Consider the following 8,843-nt stretch of genomic DNA (forward strand, 5'->3'; position numbering starts at 1 on the left):
TTTATGGATGGCAATGCTGGTTACAACCAGATCTTCATGGCCCCAAAAGACGTGAACAAGACCGCGTTCAGAGTACCAGGCGCGATCGGCTTGTTCGAATATTTGGTTATGACCTTTGGACTGAAAAATGCCGGTGCAATGTACCAACGTGCCATGAATTATATTTTTCATGATCTCATCGGCAAACTGGTAGAGATTTATATTGATGATGTTGTGGTCAAGTCCAAATCAGCTGGGGGGGCATCTAGAAGATCTGCGTCAAGTTTTGGAGCGGACTCGGAGGTTTGAGCTCAAAATGAACCCAAAGAAGTGCGCTTTCGGTGTGTCGGCCGGTCAATTTCTGGGATTCCTGGTGCATGAACAGGGAATCAAGATCGGCCTAAAGAGTCAAGAAGCTGTGAAGACGATGAAGCCACCTACTACAAAGAAAGAATTGCAGAAGCTCATCGGTAAAATTAACTTTGTCAGACGATTTATCTCTAATCTGTCTGGATGCATTGAGCCGTTCATGGGTTTGGTGAAGATCAAATCCGATGATGAGTTTCGCTGGGGGGCAGAACAGTAGCAAGCTTTTGATGAAATCAAAGAATATTTGTCAAAGCCTCCAGTGTTGGTTCCTCCTCAGCATGATAGGCCGTTTTACGTGTACCTATCCGTGGGTGACACTTCCATTGCTTCAGTGTTGGTCCAGAAGCATGACGGCTAGGAGAGGGTGGTTTTCTAGCTCAACAGACGCATGTTAGACGCCGAGACCAGGTACCCTGAAATCGAGAAGCTTTGCCTTTGCTTATACTTTACATGTACGAAGCTTCGTCATATTTTGCTCTCGGCAGAAACAATTGTCATATGCAAATCGGATGTCATAAAGCACATGCTGTCGGCTCCTGTCCTGAAAGGCTGACTTGGAAAATGGGTGTTTGTATTGTCAGGGTTCGATATCCGGTACCAGCCTGCAAAAGCAGTCAAAGGACAAGCACTGGCGGATCTTGTTACACACAGGATCAGCACTGATATTGCTGCGGTATTTATTCGTGCTTGGGCTATGTTCTTTGACGGATCAGCTTGTGATGATGGGTGCGGTGTGGGAATTCTGTTGGTGTCGCCTCGTGGGGCGACTTACTCCTTTTCTATCAGAATGACTGCCCCATGCACCAATAATCTGGTGGAATATGAAGCCGTTCGCAAAGGGATGGAACTACTCCTCGAAGCTGGAGCAGAAGCGGTGGAAATTTTTGGAGATTCAAAGTTGGTGATTTCTCAGCTCACGGAGGAATATAGATGTGAGAGCGAGGCTCTTTTCCCGATTTGGGTGCAGTGCCGTGAGTTGATGTCACGATTCAGGTACATCAATTTCCACTGGATACGCAGGACTCTGAACAATGAAGCCAATGATTTGGCACAGATGGCTTCTGGCTACAAGGAGACAGCCGATGGAGTCGATGTGGAGGTTCAGTTTCTAGAACCCGGAGACTGGAGAGCCGATATCTTCAACTTGAAGGATTCGGCTCGGGGGGCACCCAGAAGGATAAGACTCAAGGCCATGAAGTATGTTCTGATAGGGGATGACATGTTCTACAGGACCTTGGAAGGACTACTGCTTAAATGTCTGGGACCTTCAGAGTCAAATCGGCTCTTGCATGAGGTTCATGAAGGAGCCTGCGGTACTCACCAATCGGCTCATAAGATGAAGTGACTGATTAGGCGATCGGGTTATTACTGGCCCACTATGCTTGAAGATTGTTTCAAATATTATAAGGGATGTCAAGCATGTCAGAGATTCGGCAAGATTCAGATAGTGCCAACATCAGTAATGAATCCGATCATCAAACCATGACCATTCAGAGGTTGGGCCATGGATATGATTGGTCAGATCAACCCGTCTTCTAGTAAAGGTCACCAATGGGTCTTATCTGCCACAGATTATTTCACAAAGTGGGTAGAGGCAGTGCCCATGAGGTCGGTAGCGTCAAGAGATGTGATCAGCTTTGTCAAAGAGCACATCATTCACAGATTTGGGATCCCTTAGACCATTACGACCGATGGAGGATCGGTCTTTATATCGGAGGAGTTCAGAAAGTTTGCCGATGACATGGGGATTAAGCTGATCAGATCATCTCCGTATTATGCCCAGGCTAATGGATAGGATAAAGCATCCAACCAGAGCCTCATCAAGCTCATAAAGAGAAAGATCGATGAATATCCTAGGCGTTGGCATGAGGTGTTATCAGAAGCTTTGTGGGCATATCGTATTTCGTGTCATGGGTCCACCAAGACATCACCGTACCATTTGGTCTATGGCCAAGACGCTGTGCTACAATGGGAGATCACGGTCGGATCAAGGCATGTTGAATTTCAGAATGATTTATCTGCTGAACAGTATGCAGCCTTGATGAATGACAACGTGGAGGACCTGACAGAGCTAAGGCTTTGGTCATTGGAAAAGATCAAGGAAAATAAGGCTAAAGTTGCCCGTGCGTACAACAAGAAAGTCAAGCCAAAGAATTTTCAGGTTGGAGACTTGGTCTGGGAGGCAGTATTGCCATTAGGAACTAAAGATAAAAAGTATGGCAAGTGGTCTCCAACTTGGCATGGACCGTACAAGGTTGATCAAGTCTTGCCTGGGAATGCATACATGCTCGAGGAATTGGACGGCGTCAAGTTTCCTGTTGCTGTCAATGGTCAACATCTCAAGAAGTATTTCCCGAGCATGTGGGAGAGCGAAAGCCGATGAGATCCATCTGGCTGCAGTATAATAGGCCAACACGTTGAGTTGGCCAGTAAAAAAAATGATGATGAATGACAGGCCAACACATTGAGTTGGCCAGTAAAAAAAATTGCATATGAGAAATAAGATAGCCGATGTGTAACCATCGACTTAAGATGTTTTTAAACAAGTACAAGTTTCAGGTTAACAGGCAGTACTAATTGTCTCTTGAGCCTATCTACTGGTTCAGGAATTCTTCTATGGCGTGGATGGCTTCTGTGTGGACGGTGTCTGCTCATGCTATGATTGCTTCATCATCCTTGTCATCGCCTGTAACTATCTGCCGACTCAAGGTGCTGATCTCTGCAAACTCTGCTTGTATCTGCTCGGCTATTTCCTGGGTTTCTTGTTTGGAGTTTGCAATGGAAGTTTCCTCGGCCTGGATGAGTCCCTTGGTGGTGCGGACCTTTTCTTCGAGTTCCGCCAGTTTTTTCTTCAGGAGGTCGAGTCGATTCATGTTGGCAGACACGTCAGCTTTGATATCTAGAGTTGCCTTCTTCTGATTGAGGGCCTTGCACTTTTGGGTAATGTCAGCTTTCAGAGAAGCTTGAGAGCGACATGCTTCCATCCTTTGTTGTGTTTTACTCACTTCTATCCGAAAGAATGGAAGGTTGCTGGCTGGCCAGAGCTTGATTTGCAATGGTTCTGGGAGTTGGGATTCTATTTGCTCGAAGATGTTCTTTATCTTGCTGGAATCATCAACTAGAGTAGTGATCGGAGCGGATAGAAGATTCTTGATGAGTTGAAGCTGATGTGCCAAATTAGCCGATTGCTGCAGAGATGATGTTTCTGCTCCAGGGACAGTCAGACCCATTGATGCCAGGTTGAAGGAAAGCAAACCTGAAATATCAAAGCCCTATGGGCGTATCTGGAGTTAGAGCAAGATGCATTTATGGAGCTATCGTCTGACTCAGAATTGGTTTTGTAATGTTACCTGTTCTGAAGAAGTGTTGGGCGGTTCAGAAGCAATCGTCCGTATAGAGCTTGTGTTGACATCGAGAACATCGACTGTATCGGTTTGTTCCTCTTTTGCATCCATCAGTGCATCAGGAGTTGCAGCCATCTCATGTTGATCCAGGCTTTCTACATTGGGGGTTTCTTCAGCTGCATCCTGGAAATAGAATTACAGTCAACCAGAGTACATATGTATGAAATAAAGAAGTTTTGAATGATGAGTTACCTGGTTAGTGTTGGACTCTGATGGACTTGGGGAAGCTGGTGCTAGTTTCTTGATCACTCGTCTCATGATCATCTTCCTTTTCTTGGTCAAGACTCGGGGGGCAACACTTGCAGAAGTTTGTCTTCGCTTGGAAGCCGACTGGAGTAAGTCTGGCTGAACAGTCATTATCACTTTCTTCATTGGTGGTGACCCTTTACAGAAGAGTACATCAGGAGCAGTTGGAAGAAAGTGAAATGGCTCCCCAGTGCTGGTCATAGGTTCTGGACCATCTTGTTGCTGCTAACAAGGAGGGCAGGATTAGCCAAGAGAAAGGAATAGAGGGTTTGGAAGGAATAAAGTGCATACATTCAGTACCTCTTCCCCAGGGATTACATATTCAAGATCGATTTGCTGCAGTCGAGGACCTAGAGCTTTTCTGAAGACATGAGTTTTCCAGATATTCCACCAAGTATCAAAGCCGATTGATGAAGAGGTGAAGGACAGATCGGCTGGTATTGGAATGTGGAGATTATCAAACATGCTGTAGCATCTCGAGCTGGTGAGACCATCAGGCAGATCAGCTCTGCTCTCCACCAAGTGGTGAATATGGAAGTGGGGAGGGACCTGTCCTAGGCCAAATTGCCGAGCTGCTATGACTGGCTGGTAAGATTCATAACCTGGCTTGATAATTCTATTAGAGGTGCTGATGCCAACAGGAAGGAAGCCAGGTCGAATCATCAAAGAATACAGATGCCGAGTGCTGTCGTCATCGGCAAAACTATCTAGTCTGAAGACAGTTGAGTTTTCAAAGGATTCATATTCAGTAAATGGGAAATAAAGGGGATTATCTAGTCCTTTGTAGAAAATTCTAAACCAATTTGCTGCATCTGTTGAGTTCAATTTACTGCCAGGAAGACTGAATAAAGCTTGGCCATAGCTAGTACATCTAATTGGTTTACCACTCTCATCAGGGAAAGAGTTCTTGGTTAGGCCTTGGAAGTTAGGGATATGGTGCTGAAAGTACAGTTGTGCCCACAACTGAATAAACCACCAAGGGCCTCCAGTTCTCAGTTTCTTTTTTATTGAGCAAGTTAGATGTCATCAAATGGAGATATCTATAGGTTTCTCCAAGGAAGAGTTTGCCTAGGCCGGTGTGATTACCATGGGCCAGGTGATAGGCCAAGGGAAGATAGTTCTTAGTTGGAGCTAAAGAAGGACCACAGAAGATGAAATGCTCTAGCCAGAGATTTAAGAAGGCTGTGTGTTCTTTCTCAGTCACTGGACTTTTTGTTTTCATGTGCTGACTCATGTAAGTGCCCCAGTTTGTGCAGTTAACCTTGGAAGAAAGTTTGAAGGGGACTTCTGCCATTTTGTGATCAGCAAGATTAGGAGAGCTAATGTCTAGTCCAGTGATCATGGTGACATCCAGCAGAGTAGGGGTCATGGGTCCATGACCAAAGAGGAAACAATTCAGAGCATCAGACCAGAAATAGCCGATGGTTTTCAGAAGATTTTCATCTTTGTCAAGGGGTGACAGTGATAAGCTAAGTGCATCGGCTATGTTCAAATCTTGCCATAAGGGCATGTGAGCTTTTGCTACTCTGTTGTACCATGTAATCCAGCTCTCAGGAGGGTTAGGCCAGGCTCTTAAGCAGTCGGCCCAGAGGTTCAGATCGATGTTTTGACTCACAAAAGGGATCCTATTTGCTTCACGAGAGATCAAATCTGTGGGGTTTTCATGGGTTTGTGGGCCAAGACTGAAAGATTTTGGATTGGAGGGATGCGGCAGAAGGATGTCTGACACCTGAAGTTCAGAAATTCAGAAGTATGCGTATGGTGTCATGTTTAGAGTTTTAGTTTCAGAAGCTTGGTAAGCTGAAGAAAACTAAAGGATTAGGCCGAATATTACCTTCAGGCCGCAGATTGCCGTATCATCGGTTGCGGAGCTTGTCGTCTGAGTTGCAGAATCTGCCATGGTTCAGATCTGTTGACTTAGGGTTTGATTGTTGTAGGCTCTGATTCGAATTCTGGCTGCTTGGAGAGTTCTTGCTCGGATTTGTAGATCTTGGTTTTTGAATTACACTCGAATTTGAGAGTTCGTCGAGTTCGGTTCAAGCTGGAAACGATATTCTACTCTTGTGCGGGTTGATCCTAGTTTGAATTTCGTCGGCTCTTGGATATTTATAGAAGCCTGATGCATTGCCATCGGCTTTTTGGAAAGTAAACAAATACTCAGAATTGAGAGAAATTCGGATTTCATTAAAGGAAAGTTCATTACAAGGAAAGCCGATTTTACAAAGGAAATAATCCTTCGTCTTTGAGATTCTACCCCTACAATGCTGCCTACATCTACCAGTCGTAGGTGTCTAAATTCCTACGGCGCTTCGGGCTTCGTGATGGTGCGTCTCCGCCGTTGTCGTCGTCATCATCATCGTCGTCATCATCATCGTCGTCATCGCCGCTGTTGCTGCCGTCGTCCCCGGTGCTGCTACTGCTTCGCCCGCCGCCACTGCTGCTTCCCTCTTCGCTTCCCTTCGTGGGGGCTTTGAGGAACTGGTGGGGGTTTCCTCCTGCCGCCGTATCGTCGCTGGAAGAAGAGCCGATCTCTTCGGAGGAGTCGGCTCCTTCCCAGGAGAAAGCGTCGTCTTCGCTGCTCTCCAGTTCCTCTTGGAATAGGAACTGGAGGTCTTCCTCTCCTTCAGTCATGGGCTCGTCCTCCTCGGAGGCGACGCCGAAGTCGAACTCCTCTGCATCCCAGTGCAGAGGAGCCAGCGCCTCGTACGCTGCAATCGGGTCCCATTCGGGGTCGGCTCTCGGCTCTCTGGGATAGAGTCGATGGAGGAGGCCGAGAGGGAAGAAGAGGAAGGAGGAGAGGAGGAGGAAGAAGAGGAATCTCCAAAAGAGTTGGAGCCGGAGGAAGAAGAGATGGCCATGGTTGGTGAAGGATTGGTTTTCTGCGCTAATGGCTTTGGGAGGAAGAAGGAGTTCGCTGTGAAGATAAGCCGATTCGGGGTGAGTTTAAATAGTAAAAGATGGGAGACGGATCGGCAGTTTCACATTCTATGAGAAGCCAGATTTAAGATGTGTTGAGAAGTTGGACAACTTGCAGCAGTTGTGGCTCGACGAGGATATGCAAGAGATCTCCTCACTATGGGTGCCTAGGCTTGCGCAGCAGTGCCGACAACTTCACTGCGAAGACCTGGATATCTCCACTTGGACAAGGGGATAATCCATTGATGCCTTATTAGATGGCTATAAGAAGACATTGGGCATCAGCATTGGCTAGATATTTATTTTCTTACATCTTTTTTGGACCATTTTTTTGAAGTGTTCAGTTTGTACCCTGTTTTGACATATGTCATAGAGTAGTTATAGTTACTCTTCATGAAGAGTACTCCGCCTGGATGATGGAACTGACTAGAGATTTACTACACATTTAATTTCCTGATGGGAAAAGTATCTTCCATGAACCGGAGTTGTAAGTTGCAGAACACCCTAGAAACTTCCTAACAGCTTGTCTGAGGGCCTAGTTGGTTTATGGTTACTGCTGATTAACGACATAAGAATGCTTCAATTAATGCATAATTAAGATCATACTTAAACAGTCCATTTAGGCCTGAACATCCATTTGTTTTGAGCTCACTCAAAAACTCTCTAGATAACTTCTCGTGAAATTCTTCTAACTCTTCATTCTAATGTTTTTATATGCTTTGTTTAGAACTACAGTCTATAGAAATATTTATCCATGCATCTGCCATCCAGTGTGCTGATTGCTGCAAGCGAGAGGTGACCATTCAAGTTTTTCTGGTTCAATTTTGACATACCAAATTCAGTTCCAATCTCAAGCAGTTAGCTGCACCAGGTAGTAAAATGCGCCCAGGAACATTTCGCCTGTTTCCGCACAGCGTGCAGTAGTAAAATGCGGCAAGACGTGTTTTAAAGATGTAACTATATTCCAACATGAGAGTGTTTTGTGCAACCGACGGTTGAAACCATCAAGTGAAAGAAATGGAGAAACCAATACGATCCTGGCTTGTGAAGAGCACAAGTGACAGCGGAAACTTCTCTTAGGATCTGATTGACTAATGACTAGCTTCTTTTCAATTTGAAACTTGTCTGGATTCAAACCCACTTTGAACAGAAATTTGTATGAGGCCCAGGAAGGCCCACAATGGCGGTGAGCTAAAGGCCCATCTGGCTTCTGGTCGCCGAAACAGAGTATTCCATTGCTGCCTCTACTGTCGTGGGCGGCAACTGTTGTTAACTGTTGAAGCAGGGAACTGGGGAACGTAGCATGCAGAAGTCAGCTATGTTTGTTTGATTGTTTATTTCCGGCAATTTGAACGGGCTTCGTCTGACGAAGTTGGGGGAAGGAAATATTCTAAACTTGCTTGCGTGTTCATCTGATCATAATGCCCAGTGACGAATCATCTGATCATAGTGTTGATCTGATCCTCATCAATCAGGAACAAACCCCCCCTCTGGTGCCTCGTCCACTGCCTGTGGGCTGTGGCCAATCATCAATCAAACATGTTCACCACCAGAGCAGCTGGTGGTGGTGGTTTGTTTAAGATGTCATGACAGGGAGGCAGGGAACTGGGGAGGGTATAGGATGCAGAAGTCAGCTGTATTTGGTTCATTTCCTCTGCGTCATCTTGATCGAACCGGCTTCATGCGACGACACAGGGAGAAATAAACTAAACTTGCGTGTTCATCCAATCAGATCTGATGGCATCGTCAACTGACAAATCACGAATTCATGTTGCAGCCAGGTCAACTGCCTGTGGCCAATCAATGAGACTAATTAATCGTCAGAGCGACCTGGCATTAACTGGAAGCACATGGTTGCCCCTGGCCGATCGAACGGGCAGGGCCGTGACGCGCAGGGCCGTCGCGTTCCCGCCGGCACTGGCTTGCACT

The sequence above is a fragment of the Panicum virgatum genome, chromosome 8N, assembly GCF_016808335.1.
Source record: "Panicum virgatum strain AP13 chromosome 8N, P.virgatum_v5, whole genome shotgun sequence".
NCBI lineage: Eukaryota > Viridiplantae > Streptophyta > Magnoliopsida > Poales > Poaceae > Panicum > Panicum virgatum.